The following is a 17,063-nucleotide window of genomic DNA, read 5'->3' as shown; positions in this document are numbered from 1 at the left end:
TGATGTTTTTCTGCTTGTTGAAGCCCAGTAGCCTTCCCTAAGACTACTAGCTTCTTCTAGCTTACTGCTGTGCTTCCTCCAGTTTTATTTTTTTTTTTTCCTCCAGTTTTATTTTTTATTGAGCTGAGGGATTAAAAGTTACCTTGCTCTGCAGAACAATGAAGGCAACAGTGCCAGCAAGCCCCTGTGAAGTGATAATCAGTTCATTTTCTCAAAATAGGTAGCCAAACACTTTATATAGGCTTTGTGACTGGACTGGAGTGGTACTTGATTTACAGCAGATAATGCAAGTGGCAGGAAGATACATATGTGGTTTTTTTGAGGATTTTGGAGAGTTTTCCAGTCTGAAGCTAGAAGCATCATGGCAGACATGAATTTTCTTCTTGGGGAAAAGAATAGGAAGAACAGCTAAATGTATTATGCAGGATGATATTTTGAAGTAGATATTGTAACTGATTTTATTATAGGAGTGTAACTAGGGTGTAACTAAACAGAAAATTAATAGCACAAGAGAAAAAAGTATGATAGCTTAAGTTGAATGAAAAAAAAAGAACCTGTTTGAAATTTCTGGAAGATGTTTTGATCAAAAAAATAAGGAAGACTATGATTTTGGTAGCAAATTGGGAACTTCATAAAGTATGAAAACTATAGTACCAAAGTCCCATTAGTAGAAAATTATGCATACTCATCACATGAAAATACCAGAGCAGGTCAGCCAAATCTTATTGGTTGTATAATTGATGATCAGTGCTTCATTAATTTAAATTACTCAGGTAAAAGCAATTCCAAATAGGAAGAGAATATAATCTGTTCAAGGGATTTTATTTTCTTAGTTATCTTGAACTCTGAGGATGATGATAACATTTGCAGGGCAGAGATATGAATGATTGTAATATTGAAAGAGGATATACATAGTCTGGCTAAAAGAATAGTTACTTTTGTGATATTTTGAAAATGGTTTTTGACTAGTTGATAATATTTTTTAGATTGGTTTTTCTTCAACACTAAAAGGAAATGTTAGTAAATAACTTACATTATTCTAAAATAGTCTAGAAGTACTTGAGAAGTTCATCTTAAACATTTTTAATTCCATTCTGGTTCATTTTTTAAAAATCTATGTTTGCTTTATCACTTCAAAAAATAAAGAATAGTATAGTATAGCCATTCTTGTCTCTCTTACAGAGTAACACTGTAAAACTTAGAATTCATTTATAATTCTGTTAAAGGCAATACCAAACTCAGACTGAAATCTGCTGGCTCATACATCTCATACATCTATAATCAGAACAATTTAAAACACTCCTATTTATTCATCATAAGGCATGTGGAACTTGAGACTACAGTATCCTGAGTTATTTGAAAATACTATGGCTCATGGGTTTTTAATGTAACTTTATAAGGATTGTTAATATATATAGATTAGTTTAGAATCAGTTAATCTGAACTTAATTTTTTTTTTTTTAAGATTTTTATTTATTTATTGTTTGACAGAGAGAGAGAGATACAGCGAGAGAGGGAATACAAGCAGGGGGAGTGGGAGAGGGAGAAGGAGACTTCCTGCTGAGCAGGGAGCCCGATGTGGGGCTTGATCCCGGGACCCTGGGACCATGACCTGAGCCGAAGGCAGACGCCTAACGACTGAGCCACCCAGGTGCCCCTTAATTTTGTTTTTATTTAAAGAATAAAATGCATTTTAAAAAAGATTTTACTTTTAAGTAATCTCTACACCGAACATGGGGCTCGAATTTACAATCCCAAGATTCAAGAGTCCCATGCTCTACTGACTGAGCCAGCCAGGCACCCTGTAAAGAATAAAAAGCATTTTTAACGAGTTAAAATCTGAATAAATTTTCATTCTTCTGACATTTAGAACATAGACATATAAATAAATGTTGTTATGACTTACCCTGATGTATGTTTCCTTTTAGGTAGTAGAGTAGGATCAGGTTCGTTTCTGTGGCGCTATAAATTTTTAACTTAAATTCCTGATACATATAGGCTTTGGAGAAGAAGCTGACTGGGAAGAAAAGGAAAGGAGTATTTATAAGATGTCTACAACGGTTTTTATTTGGTGAATTGGTGGAAATGAGATCCCTTATAGAACAAGATTTCCTTTTGTACGTCTAGGAAATGCTTCCTGGAATGCTCCTACATTATAACTTAGATGATATTAGTCTAAAAAATGTTCATAATTATATATATTGACCTGTTATATCAGTTCTCTTCATGTTTACATCGAAGTTTTTCTTCTTTTATTCCTTATATACCCATATATATATGTCTATACCAGAAAACAGTGTTCATGATGAAATCCAGGCAGGAGTATTAAAATTATATAGTGATGTACACTTAGCCATCTTACTTATTTTATGTATAAAATGATTTCTCATTTTGTTAGTAGTAAATGTCTTTTATAGACAAAGAAAATGTATGTTTTTCTCACAGAGTTTATGAGTAATAGTAATCCTCTCAAATTTTATAGAAAACCCAAATATGTTTGAGACTTTAAGTGTGTTTATCTAAACCTATAAATTGCTTTTTAAAAAAAAAAATTGCTTTTTGATGATAACTGGAGATCAGTAATCATAAAGAGTCTTTGAGGAAAAGTAATGAAGTATGAATGAAGGGTGGTCTTGACTGGCAGGCTGGAAATACTTTTGCCAGTGGCTGTAGGGTACACGAGCTCTGGAGGCCTGCTAGATAGACTAAGGTGGTGAGTTGGGGATGGAAAGGAGTCTCTGGGATTCCCTACTAAGATTTGAAATGCAGTTTTTATGTTCACTCTTAAAAAACTATATATATATATAGTTTATAGCAGGGAGCCCGATGTGTACATATTACAGATTGCCATTTAAAAAATAGTAAGTTTATACCAATGCAATCAATAGTAGATAAGTTTTGATAGAAATCTTTTAAGGCTTAGCTGAGAAGATTGAGCTATCTAGGATCTGCTTCTTCATCTTGCACCTTAACTTACTATATTTTTCTTCTTAAACTTCCACTTTAATTTATGATGTCAGTAATAGTTTGCATTTCTTATGTGCAAGGGCACTGTTTTCAACATGTTCCTTTCCCTCAAGGGGTTAATAATTTACTTATATATAATATATATTATATTGAAACTATAAAGCAGTATAGAATCAATAGGGTGCTACTTACAAATTCAAAGAAATTTTTAGGAGAAGAAAGTTCAGTTTACAGGATTAGGGAACGTTTAGAGAAAGGAAGGAAGGAGGACAGATGGTAGGATTTGGATGGGCAGATAGGAGGTGAGTGAAAGGCACTGTAGCTGAGGGAAATATCATTAATAATGGGTGGAATATTGAAGTTCAAGGCATGTTTAGAAGATACTGAGTAAATGAGACCATGACAGAGGGTTCCATTAGGAGTTGTGACTAGATTATGATTTGAACCAAGAGTTAGTGATTAGGCATGTAAGAAGCAAAAAGATTTGGAAGGTTTTGAGTAGAAAGTACCATGTAATTAGTATCTCAGGAGATAGCGGATGATTGTAGGAGAAGGGATGAAGCAGGACGACTAGCTGTTGTAGTATGGGTTAAGAGGTGACTTGAGCAAAACAAAGTAGAAGCGATGGGAGCAGAAGGGGCTTATATAAGCAATGCTACTATATATGCTCTATATGCTACTATATATACTTGACATGACAAATTAGGGGGAGAGGCATAGTTAGGTAAGACACTAAGTTTTTTTTGGCCTTAAGTGATGGCCATAAGTATCATATAGGGATTTGAGGAAGGCAAGACTCTTTTGGGAAACAGATATGTTTGGTAGTAGGTGTGTTGATTTTGAGTTGAAGCAGAGCATCTAAGGAGAAATATTTAGGTATTTAAAGATGCACAAATATATAGCCAGGGTCCCAAAACAAAGGAGATGTCATACTCAAATTAGGATAATTTAAAAAATGTTTTACAAAATGACTAGTTATAAATATATGGGCAAGTGTAGGGTGATCATAAGAAATAGGGCAGTAGGCCAGAAGTGGCAGTAGCAGAGCTGTTTCTGTCCTTTGGCCTGAGGCCCCAAGGGAGGGAATGGTTGCTGGAACCTAGAAGAAGAGAGGGTCACCTTGGGAGAATCTGGGACCTTTGATCAAAGGATGCAGCTGGCTTGAGGGTGATGCCACAGAGAGGGAGCCAGGGGTTCCTATGATTTTCTTCTCCTTCTTCCCTCTAATGCCCTGCCAAGGCTCTCCATTGACCCAATGCAATTTAAAGCAATAGAAGTCCTGTTGAAGTCAGCCTTCTGGGACAGAGAGCAGCATCAGGAAAGGTAAAGAATAGATCTGGAGGGGCAAATGGAAGATATCTAGTACAACTGAAGTTTAGTAAAGAAAGGTCAAGGAGAGACTGTTTTGGAAATCATAGTCATTGATTCCATGGTAATAAATGGAATCTCCAAAAGGAAAGGTATTTGAGAGATTTCTCCAAGGGAGAAGATAATTAAATTCTGTGTTTGACTCTCTGTGATCAAGAACAAGGGACACAGAATTAAGGAATTAACCTTAAGGAATGTTTACATTTTGAGGAACATGAAGAAAAGCCAAGAGTGATCAAATATGATAGAAAATCCTATTCCTGAGGTTAACATTTTTTCTTTTTAAAGACTTTTAAGTAGTTCTCTTTAGTAGAAAAGGGAAGAATATTGATGGTTAGTTAGTCGTGGTTTCAGATTCCTACTTTATTACTTACCTATCAGTGTTTAAGTTTTTGAGAGTCTGTTTCACTGTCATAAACTAGTAATTCAAGGTCGTGAGGACTACATAAAATAAATATATAAAGCACAGTGCTTGTCATGTAGTAAGTGCTCCATAAGTATTCCCTTAACTTCATTAGAACCTTTCCTTATGCCTTCAAATATGGAGAAGGTCTTTTATACATTAAAACAGAACATTTGTTTACTTCTCTGTTGTATTTTTCTCTTTCCTTTCACTTCCACTTTAAAAAAAAAACAAAGGCTCTATACCTTCATTCTGTACTTTTTCCTTGTCATTCCTTCCTTAACTTACTGTGCTTTGGCACCTACATTTATCATTCTCCTGAAGCTCTTTATCAGATTTCAAAAGCCACTCCTCTGCCAAATTCAGACTCACAGAATCATCCAGAAGTAGATCCTTCCTAATCTGGCCTTCTTATCTTCTGAGCTTTTGCTCAAATACAGTTTTCTATCAAGACTGTGATTAAGTATTATCTTTTTTTTTTTTTAAAGATTTTATTTATTTGAAAGAGAGAGAATGAGAGAGAGCACATGAGATGGGGGAGGGTCAGAGGGAGAAGCAGACTCCCTGCCGAGCAGGGAACCCAATGCGGGACTCGATCCAGGGACTCCAGGATCATGACCTGAGCTGAAGGCAGTCGCTTAACCAACTGAGCCACCCAGGCGCCCTGAGTTTTTCTTTCTTTAAAATTTTGGGAGGCAGTTTCTTCTAACAGACCAAAATAAACCCAAAATCTAGTGTGTCACTATTTCCACAGTGATTACGGTCTACATTAAATGGTCCCTTTCCTGATCCTCTGTTAGACCATCTGGACTAAGGCACTTGATCATGTACTTTCTTATACTGTTCTTGTGTGTATTCATACTCCTTTGTTTTCAAACTGGATATATGTCTCTTGAAGACAGGGACCATACTTTTTAGTTTTGTTGAATATAGTATATAATAATAGTGTTTAACACATAATGGTTAGGGAATACAGATTGAAATAAATTGAGTTTTGCCTCAGTATTGCAGTATAATCAAGAACCATCTGTGTAAAATCTTAAATATATTTTCTTTTTTGTTAATATGCTAAACATTGAATATCTTAGGGTTATTTAAAATATAAAAGGGTAGTCATCCAAAAACATAAATATGGGCATCCAAAATATATCAGCGCCATAATGTTGTCATATTATATTAACTTCATCTTAAAGTCACAGTAGGTTATTATTTTTTTTTAAGATCCATTTATTTATTTGACAGAGAGAGAGACAGCAAGAGAGGGAATATAAGCAGGGGGAGTGGGAGAGGGAGAAACAGGCCTCCCGCCCAGCAGGGAGCCCGATGCAGGGCTCGATCCCAGGACCCTGGGATCATGACCTGAGCCCAAGGCAGGTGCTTAATGACTGAGCCACCCAGGCACCCGTCACAGTAGATTTTAATCATTCGTGCTTACACCTAAATTTGATTTTTTTCTTATAATAAAAGCAACACATGCTCATTGGAGAAATTGGGAAGTATTACAAAGAAAAACAGTGAAAATTACTCATAATCCCTTACCAGCAAGGGAACAGCAAGTATTGCTTTTTGTATTTATTGCTGGCCTTTTTAAAATGTACATTTTAAGCAAAATTAACATTATGTTATGTAATACAAGTAGATTTATTAGTCTTTACTAACAGACATTGGCTGAAAGCAGTCTGTTCGCTTCCTACTTCTCTCTTCTGATCATTAGGAGTAGGACTTTGGTTTTTAGCCAGGTATCAAAACATAAAAATTTGGTGTTAGTAGTTAAAGAAATGATCAAGAAAACTTAGTTTCTTTTTGTGATCAACAAAATTGTGTTTAGAGGTTAGTTGAAAAGATAGACAAATGATAAGAATTTTTACATAATTCAACAAGAAAGCACTGCTTTTTTTTTTTAAGTAAATGAAAGTTTAGCTTTTTAAAGGGCAGTTTAAAAAAATAAAACCAGATTTCTGTCTTGAAAAATAAATTCAGGAGCCAAATTTCTTTCTTGAAAAATCTCAAGACTAAGTTGACTTCATGATGAGCTGTGATAACTTTTGTATTTGTTATACCATCAGAAATCCTCCCTGTGGCACAAAAGGACTCTTTTAATTAGAAAATATTGTTGCCACAGGGAGGTAGAAGATCGACATGAAAAACTGGGGATCTGAAAAGGAGCCCCTATCCTAGGATTACCTGAAGGTGAAACAGATTGAGCCAGAAGGAAGACAATGCTGGTAGGTTGGTTTTTAATTTACTAAGAATGTTTACAATTTTACATTTAATTACAATTATTTCAACTACCTATACCATATTTTTGTTTAAAGGGTGACAACGATTCCTCCTTTAGGAGGGAGAAATAATATAACAGTATCTTTCCTCCTAAACCATTTGTTATCTCTGCTAACCCCTGCCATGTTCCTAATACTTGTTTCTTTTTATAGATTAAGCTCTAGGGCTATTTCATGCCTCTACTTCCTTGGAAGCTACTACTGACTGAACATCTTCAAGTCTTTTTTTTCCCTTCTCTTTCTGTTATTTCTGCTTCTGAAATCTAGACTTTTTCCTACATTTTTTTAAAGAAGTGTTTTCTTTTAATTATCTATTTTTTTGAGTTTAGCCTAGTGACTAGTTTTCTAAAAAGGTAAAATGTGAATCTTAAGTTCAGTTAGTTTTGATTCTAGAACTGTTTGAATTATAATTGTATTGTGATTTAGATGAGTTAGGAAGCATTATTAGAGAAAAGCTTTTAATATTTTAATAACTATATTTCATTTAGCCTAAGATACCCCCTATTGTAAGAAACATTTTTAGACCACTAAAAGAAAGAAATGCTGCCAATTATAAATTTTAGGATACCATCAATTGTAAGATACATCCTGATTTCAGAGATGTTAAAATGTGAAAAAAAGTACATCTTAGAATTAATGAAATATGGTGTCATGCAATTATGAATCTTCCTGAAATTCGTATTTACTGGGAATTGGACATTAAAATATCAGGTTTATAAAAAATGGAGGTGAGTTGTGGTTGTGGAAGTCATATGTATGCTGAGTATGGTCTCTAAATTCTTTACTGTCTTTTAATAGAGGGTGTTAAAGTGAAAAATCATTTAACTTTGTTGTTTAAAAGTATGCAAAGTAACTATAAGGTATTAAATTATGAAGAATATAGAAGATGAAAGGTGTTTTAATATGACACATTACTTCAGTCAATAGTGTTTTATCATAATTGTTACTTTTTAATCAGATTTTGTGATCCAAAAAGAAAATGAAATGAAGCTTCTGCTTCCTAAACTATAATTTTAAAACAGGATCCTTTAAGGACCCTTTAAAATAGCCACTGATTTTTAGTGCACTTGAATATATGTTTTACAGATTGTTATGTGAAGGAAAAAGATAGAGGCCAAAAGTAAAGAACTACCCTGTCAGTTAATAAAGCAGAAATGAAAAGGAATGATTTTAAATGGTATTTATATGCTTTAAGAATCATATTTTGTATATAAAGAAAGAAGTATATCTAGAGAACAGATCAATAAAGGGTGTTTGCTTTTGGAAACTATAGCACTCATTCCTTTGTGCTCAGACTTTTAGTTTTTATTTATATTTATTTTTAAAAAGATTTTATTTATTTATTTAAGAGAGAGAGAGAGAGAGAGAGAGAGAGCACTTGCACTTGAGCAGGGGGAGGGGCAGAGGGAAAGGGAGAGAGAGAGAGAGAATCTCAATCTCATGACCCTGAAATCACAACCTGAGCCAAAATTAAGTGTTGGTTGCTCAACCAGCTGAGCCACCCAGGCGCCCCAGACTTTTTAGTTTTTAAAACACTAGTTAGGGGCGCCTGGGTGGCTCAGATGGTTAAGCATCTGCCTTCAGCTCAGGTCATGATCCTGGAGTCCCGGGATCAAGTCCTGCATCGGGCTCCCTGCTCGGCGGGGAGTCTGCTTCTCCTCCCTCTGACCCTCCTCCCTCTCCTGCTCTCTGTCTCTCATTCTCTCTCTCTCAAATAAATAAATAAAATCTTTAAAAAAAAAAAAAAAGAAAAAAGAAACACTAGTTAACTTTCAATTTCACTCTATAACAATGTGCCTAAATAATAAATTTTTATTCATTTATCTTTTTTAAAGATTTTATTTATTTATTTGACAGAGAGAGAGCACAAGCAGGGGGAACAGCAGAGGGAGAGGGAGAAGCAGGCTCCCCACTGAGCAAGGAGCTGGACATGGGACTCCATCCCAGGGCCCTGGGATCACAACCTGAGCCAAAGGCAGATAGATGCCCAACCTACTGAGCCAACCCAGGCGCCCCAAATTTTTATTCATTTAGAGGAGAGGGCAAATTTGGATTATATAGAATTATAAATGAGCACACAAGGTTATAAATGTTGCCAAGTAGGGATAGCTGAAGGTTCTTAAATGTAGGAATGCTTTAAAACATTTCTAGGCAAATTATCCATCCATCATCCTCTACCAGCTCTTACTGAGGGCTGCAGCATGTCAGGCTCAGAGCCGAGTGTCTTGGGGTAAACAAGACCCTGTCTTTGCTCTCACCAGGCTTTCAGCTATGTGGAGAAATGAACAGTTAAACACGTTATTATAATCAAATGTGATGAGCATTATGATAGGATTAATGAAAGGTTTAGGGAGTATATAGCTGGGGAATGCCTAGGAGGACAGAAAATGCCTCCCTGAGGAAGTAACATTTGAACAGATTTGAAGGGTTTGAAGTAATTAGCCAGGCAGAGTGCAGCATGGTTGGAAATCTGGAGGAAGGAGAACATGGCCTATTTGAGTTGTAGAAGGGAATTCAGTATGGCTAGAATATAGATTATGAAAAGGAAAGGGGATTAAAATGAAGCTAAAGAGGTAAAAAACTCTTACTGCTGAGGACATTGTAAGATTTGTGTCTGTTTGTTGGGCCATATCTAAAGGGCAATGGGAAGCCTTTTTAGAGTTTTAAACAAAGTATGTTTCTTACACAAATTTAGTTTTTCCCCAAATAGTGCTATAAATGAAAAGTGAAACAAGACGAACAAAGCATTATCTAAAATAAAATCTGAACTCCTTAGCTTCTCATTCAGAGCTCCCTAATAGCTAGTCAACTATTTTTACTCACCTTCCACTAAATTGTCTGCCTCTATAGATCTGAGCTCTAGGTATGCCCATTGCCCAAACTAAGCTAGAAATTATAGAGATTAAAAATTATAGTTGCACAGCTAGCTTTTCTTTTCAGAATTCAAAGCTGGGTAACTTGGTACAATTCTGTTTCAAGAGAAGGAGTCATTGTCCCTTATGCATCCTCCATGCCCATTTATAAACTGGGAAAGAGGCCTATGAGTTTTCTTAGGTTCATGAAAGGTCATCATTTAAAGGAGGTCAAGAACATTTTCAACACAGCTATTAACTTTCGTAGTTTTTTCATCTTTTTGTGTCATGGGCCTCTTTGATCATATGGTGAATTCAGCCTGTGGACCTTCTCACAACAATTTTTGTAAATATATAACATGCAATATCTAGGATTACAGAGGAACCAAATAAATTGAAACGTAGCTTTTAGACTATTTTTAATTGTGATGTATTAATGCATATGCTTCTTTAATAATGCCTTTAGTAATGAGAGCTAGTGGCAGATCTAATTTATGCCTATAATTTCATAGTAGTGATGACCATAAATTATATTTTGAGGTATCTGTAACAACTATAATATGAAAATATTTATGATTTCTATTGGTTATGAAGTCATAGATATTGCCAAAACTACTGTGATTTGTGCCTTTATTTAAAATTAAAGTGCTTAATTTCAATTAGAATCTAAAAAACAGTTTTTCTAGGTCTCATCCATATATTCTTTTAGCTGTCATCCACCTTTTTCTCATACATTCCTGCTCTATATTCTGCCCTATTGCTATTCTTTTCTTCCTAATAACTCATAGTAGGGATCTGAAAGCCATTTTAAATGTTGCTTATTGAATATACTTTTATGATCCCTGCTAAGGAAAAAAAAAAGGCCCTCAATTATGTAGTGGTAATTTTTTATGTCCCTTAATTGATTGACCTAATTTAATTTATCCTAAGACACTCTCATATATGAACATTTAGTATATTTCTTTAAACCATCATTTAATATTTTATGACCTGTTTTGTGTTTTGAGATCCCCCTATTTCCATGACAAAAATTTCTGTGGCCAGTGGTTCTCAAACTTGACCATACATCAGAATCATCTGGAGCACTTGTTAAAATACAGATTGCTAACCCCACCTCCAGAACTTCTGATCCAGTGGATCTGGAATGGGACTTGAAAATTTATATTTTTAACAAGTCCCACGTGATGCTGATGCTGATGCCGTTGGCCCAGGGATCATACTTTGAGAACCATTATCTAGACTGTTGGGAATGTCAGCACTGAAAGAGAGCTTCTGCCATCAGGAAAACCCAGTTAATCCAGTAGCTTTTTATGATATTGTGTTATACCCATCACAAAAGACTGTTATTGGGGGTGAAAAGATACTAAAATTCTTTTAGGTTTATATGAGATGATGTAATGAATTACTATTAATTAATTCATCAGTAAATATTCACTGCGCATCTACTATATGCCAAGCACTATTTTAGGCATGGGCTGGAGGGGTACATAAGACAGGCAACGTACCTACATTCATAGTGCTTAGAATCTAGCAGAGAAAGCATATAAATTTGCCATATTGTAAAATTGTTCTGTCACAAATCATACCACATAAATTAACACCTCCTGAAATTGTTCTTCAGAGTTAATATTTGCAGTTAAGCCAAGACCATTTCTTTTCATAATTTGAAGCAGCAGATAAATTCTCCCTCTTCCTCCTTCATGTGACAGTTACTAAGTACAGTTGAGATACTGGTAAACTTAACATCTATCATGTACAAAGTACTTGAACAAACAGCATCATGGCTCCTAGGGAATAAGTGATTCAAAGTTGACTAAAACATGGGGCCTGGCCTCAAAGAAGCTTACCAACTAAGTTGAGAAAAACAAGCATTCAAGGAAATAATACTACGGAGTAGGGATGGTTGGGGAAAGGTGAGGAAAGACAAAGAACTGCCAGGTATGGTAGCTAACTTAAAGTTTCCAGATTTCATTATTGCTATGTGGTGGGTCATTTTAAATTTCATCATAAGGGCATAGTTGACAGTTAAGGCCTCTGGGTTTAGGGACAGAGGAGCAAGTCAAATGGAATTAAGCATTTCTAAATGTCACCATTTTAATTTTTTTATGTGTGGAAACAGTACCATGAAACTCATGAGTGGGGCTCTGGTTGGCTCAGTCATTAAGCGTCTGCCTACAGCTCAGGTCATGATCCCCGAGTCCTGGGATCGAGCCCCGCATCGGGCTACCTGCTCAGCGGGAAGCCTGCTTCTCCCTCTCTCACTCCCCCCTGCTTGTATTCCCTTTCTCGCTGTGTCTCTCTCTGTCAAATAAATAAATAAAATCTTAAAAAAAAAAAAAAAGAAACTCATGAGTGACTTCTTTTTCCCATTCACAAAAAAATCAGGAAAGTGCAAAAAACACAACCTGTTTACAGTGCTTAATTACAACTTGGGAGTGGAGATTAGGAAATGAGATAGGGCTAATGTTATTTTTAAAATTTTTTATGTTTCTATAATTTTTTTTCATTGAGTATATTAGGGAAGAAAGAATGTAACCCATTTCCTCTCTTTCACTTAGGCATTATTTTTTTTTAAGATTTTATTTATTTATTTGAGAGAGACACAGTGTGAGAGGGAACACAAGCAGCGGGAGTGCGAGAGGGGAAGCAGGCTTCCCACAGAGGGAGCCCTACACAGGCCCAAGACCTGAGCCAAAGGCAGATGCTTAACGACTGAGCCACCCAGGCGCCCCCTCACTTAGGCATTATTAAGATAGAGTGCCAGTTTTTATAACAAATAACCCATATTCTCCTAGTTTAAGGACAGTGTTTGATCATAATTGGATGTTTGATTTCTTTTCACTTTGTTTTTTAAAGGTTTATTTATTTATTTGAGAGAGAGAGAGCTTGAGCAAGTGCGGGGGGAGGGGCAGAAGGAGAGAATCTTTCAAGCAGACTCCCTGCTGTGCGAGGAACCCCATGCGGGGCTGGATCTCACTACCTGTGAAATCATGACCTGAACAGAAACCAAGAGTTGGTTGCCTAATCGACTGAGCTACCCAGGTGCCCCTCTTTTCACTTTGTAAATCAGCCAAGATACTATGCTACTTGAATGAACAATTTTAAAATTTAACTGAAAATATTTTTCATATATTTTATATTAGAGGGTGGTGATAATAGTTATCTTCCAGGATAACTTATTTATTATTTTATTATTATTATTACTTATTTTTTAAGAATATATTTGAACAAAATGAGTTCTTTGTTAGCCAGAACGTGGGACACATTTTCTTTTTTTTCTTTTTTTTTTTTTTAAAGATTTTTATTTATTTATTTGTGTGAGAGAGAATGAGAGAGAGCACATGAGAGGGGGGAGGGTCAGAGGGAGAAGCAGGCTCCCTGCCGAGCAGGGAGCCCGATGCGGGACTCCATCCCGGGACTCCAGGATCATGACCTGAGCGGAAGGCAGTCGCTCAACCAACTGAGCCACCCAGGCGCCCCAAGGGACACATTTTCTTAATACTAGATGACCTTACAGAAGATCACTCTAGAAAGTTTTACATCAAAAGGAAAAGAGTTATGTCTCTAACTTAGTTAGCAAAAAGGTACTTCTTATTGTACATGACATTTGACAAGACTTTTAGGAAAATCTGAATCCTTTTTCTTCTATATCACCTTTTTTTCTGCTACTTAATTCCCAAAAAATAAATATTTAGAATAATAAGTTAGAATGAAAAAATTCAAGAGGAAATCAAGGATTTGGTCCAAGAGGAAAAATAAATCAAAAGGTGCTGATCTCTTTTTGACATTTGCTTTCCTGAACAAACTTGAAAATCCTTGTTTTTTTTTTCCTTCTTCTCTAGAGACATTGTTCTACACATAACATATATTTGGACTTACAACATTAAGTTTTAGCTATTTAGTTTGAAAAAAATGAGGTTGGCAGAATCACATTTGTTTTTAATTCCTTTGCTACCATTTCCTGCCTATTTAGGAGCCCTCAGAGACAAGAAGACACCAATTACTATGTTTGGGTTTCATCTGCAGTCCTATTTTCTGGGAGGAGAAGCCTCCACAAAAAAAGAAAGAACTTCTGGGAAACTCATCCTTGGGAATAAAAGTCAAGGGTAGAAGCCAGTGCATTCAGCTTGCCATCTCACAAAGGGAGTCAGGAACTATAGATTGGAAACCATAAAGATCATAAACCCTACTTTAACTTTGTCACCTTCTGTTTTTCAATAGTAATTAATAGCAAGCACTTTAACAGAAAGTCTCCTTGTATACTTGTTTTGGGGGGCCCCCAAAATAGGGAGGTTAATGAGAGATTAGTTTAATTCTGCAACTAGTCTTGGGGGAAACAGAATTCCAAAAGATAGAATGAATAGCTGAAAGGAGAAGAAAGCAGGCTGAATTCTTATACTTCTTAAAAGGAAGGAAGTAAAAGAGTATGAGGAGTTGCCCTGGCTCTGAGACCATTTGTGGGGTTACCTGAGACTGCCTGTGGTACGCAGAGCATTTGTGTGTGTGTGTGGGGGGGGCTAGAACAAAAAATTAGATATGACCATAACTGTAAAGGAGCTTGCTCTTTATTGGGGAAAATATGTAAGAAAACAACTTTTTATAACCTAAGGATCAAAAAAATCAGTGTTGTGAGAATGAGGGGGAGAGAGCTATTAGCTATTGTAATGGAAAGTTCATAATTTACCTGAGCCTGGGAGAATAAAATTTCATTTGAAAAGTGTTACAGAAAAAAACTTCAATGACAATCTTAAAGCATGGTAAGGAAGACTTTATTCAAGGGGGAACTATTGTGATAGGGATAGAGACCACTATGATGGGATTTTGCAATGAGGGAGAGAGAGTGGGCTCAACTCCGAATACAGCATATGCAAGTGGGAATTTATAGCCAAGGATCAGGATGGGGGTCAGTGGATGGAAAATTACTGAGAGGAAATATCAGGAACTGAGGGGTGGGGTTTATGGCTAAACAGATTCTTGCTGAAGACAGACCAGGATGATCAGACATCACTTGGGGGATGGGGGAGGATGAGGAACCCTATCAAATATCGAGAGTGAGCAGATACAGAGGATGGGGGATTCTAAACTGACTAGCTAAACTGACTTAGCAGAGTTCTTGCTAAAGTGGGATTTTACAAGGAAGTATGCAGAAGGAGGTAGGAGAAGGTTCAGGAGCCTAAGTAAAGTTTGGTAGACAAAGAATCTTTGTCCAGTAGCAAAGGATTTTCTGGTTGAGAAGTCATCATTTATACCTTCTCCTAGTCCAATACCAAAACATGTCAGTTTTACCTCCAAAATATATCTTGAATCTTCCCATTTCTTTCCATCTTCATTGCTGCTAGCCTTGACCAATCTGTAGTTATTTTTTATTATAGAGTTACTATCATGGCCGTTGGCCTTCTAACTTCTTGTTTTCATTCTTGGCCTTTCTCCCTTTCATTCTAGGCAATCTATGCTTTACCTGGTAACCAAAGTGACTTAAAAAATATATTTATAAAGTTAATCATTACACTCCCTTCCCTAAAACCTTTCAGTGGGTTCTAATTACACTTAGGATAATACTCAGAATTTTTTTTTTTAAGATTTTATTTATTTATTTGAGAGAGAGAGAGAGAGAGAGAGAGAGCACAAGAGGGGAGAGCGGGAGAGGGAGAAGCAGACTCCCCGCCGAGCAGGTAGCCCAATGCGGGACTCGATCCCGGGACTCCAGGATCATGACCTGAGCCGAAGGCAGTCGCTTAACCAACTGAGCCACCCAGGCGCCCAATACTCAGAATTTTTAAAATGGCCTTTAAGACACTGAATAATTTGGTTCCTCTCACTCACCTAGAAACAATGACAATAATAGCTACAAAACCAAAACCCTAACATTTGAAATTTCTTTACTATATTGCTAGGAATAGTTCCTAGGGCTTCACATATTAATATTTTAATATTCTTTTAACAACCCTAGGCTAAATAACTTTTCCAAGGCTAGACAGCTATTTAAGTGGTGGAGCATTTAAGTGGTGGGGCAAGGATTTAAATTCAGAGGGTAAGTAGGGCTCCAGAGTCCAATCTCTGAAGATTATACTCTGATGAATTATATACCACCCCTTTCACCCCAGTATACACACACACACGCACACACACACACGCACACACACACACACACACCACTGTTGTCTTTTTGCATTTCCGTGAATCCAAACTTTACCTTCACAGGGTGCTTACATATACTGTTTGCTTCCCAGTTTTTCAGTTTCTTACTCCTGGTCATCCTTTAGATCTCAATTTAAATGTCACTTTCTCAGAGAGAGATTGCCTGTAGCCGATACTCATCAATCTCAATTAGGACTGTTCTGTTATTTTTGTCTTAGCCCCCCATTTTTCTTTTTTGGTTAGCACCTACAACTTGTGATATAGTAAACTCCCACGATGAGGTGGTAAATAATTCCAAAAACCTCAGATCACATGATATGGCATTATGATTTTAATAAAATGACCCGAGATAATGGTATGGAGGAAGATGTGTGTGGAAGGGGTTCCAGGACTCAGGCTAAGACATTCCCATCAGCCTTAAGGTCCGGCTGTGGTTTGGTGCCACCTGGTGGGTAGTTGTGTATTCCAGTGGTGGTTGTTTGAGGGTAGAGTGGAAGATGGGAGCCAGTTAACTTACCTGAATTCATGTATTCATGATGTTCTATTCTCTTCTATTTATGTTTATTTAATGTTTCCACATGAGGCTTTATAAAATCAGAGACCTTATCATTTACTGGTATTGGTCAGAGCTAGGCACCAAATAAGTTTTCAATAAATTATTTGTTGATTGAATGAGTGAGTGAATGAGACGATGTAATGAACCAGAACAGAATGCCAGGAATTTTGTATTTTATTTAGAGATTGACAAGCAATATAGTGTAACTAGAGATTAGGCTTTGTAGAGGTATATGGTAGAGAGAGGTAAGACTAGAAAGATAGAGTGGAACTAGATTGTGGTGGCCCTTGAATAAAATAGTTAGGAACTGTGTGAAATGTGATCTGGAGAAGATGAGAAGTGAAAAGGACATTTATTTTAAGCAACTAGAACATACTAAATTAATAGAAATGGAAGGGATAGCTTCCAAAATACTAAGTTGGGGGTAGGGAATAAACTAAACTTGACCAATCCAACACAAGGCAACAAAGGAGAAAAAAATGGAACTATAAATCATAAAT

The 17,063-nt window shown here is 36.3% G+C and overlaps 1 protein-coding gene and 1 long non-coding RNA gene across 9 annotated transcripts in view; one reads left to right on the top strand and one right to left on the bottom strand.

Annotated features, from left to right (window-relative positions):
• Nucleotides 1–17,063, top strand: part of ELF2 (E74 like ETS transcription factor 2) — a 107,988-nt gene that overhangs the window by 54,540 nt on the left and 36,385 nt on the right. For 2 of the 8 annotated variants that reach the window (XM_054508743.2, XM_045880433.3), the window contains exon 2: nt 6,861–6,963. The exons of the other annotated variants lie outside the window; for them this stretch is intronic. The gene's annotated coding sequence lies outside the window, so the exon portion shown is untranslated. The remainder of the gene's footprint in view (nt 1–6,860; nt 6,964–17,063) is intronic. 8 annotated transcript variants of the gene reach the window in all.
• Nucleotides 1–17,063, bottom strand: part of LOC129045975 (uncharacterized) — a 46,105-nt gene that overhangs the window by 15,830 nt on the left and 13,212 nt on the right. The window contains exon 4 of the long non-coding RNA XR_010409557.1: nt 1,907–2,017. This is a non-coding gene — a long non-coding RNA (uncharacterized LOC129045975). The remainder of the gene's footprint in view (nt 1–1,906; nt 2,018–17,063) is intronic.

This window comes from Mirounga angustirostris, unplaced genomic scaffold, assembly GCF_029215605.1.
Source record: "Mirounga angustirostris isolate CCGP_5_RB_7025 unplaced genomic scaffold, mMirAng1.0.hap1 SCAF_2, whole genome shotgun sequence".
Classification (NCBI taxonomy): Eukaryota; Metazoa; Chordata; class Mammalia; order Carnivora; family Phocidae; genus Mirounga; species Mirounga angustirostris.
This window is presented reverse-complemented; position numbering and strand designations above follow the sequence as displayed.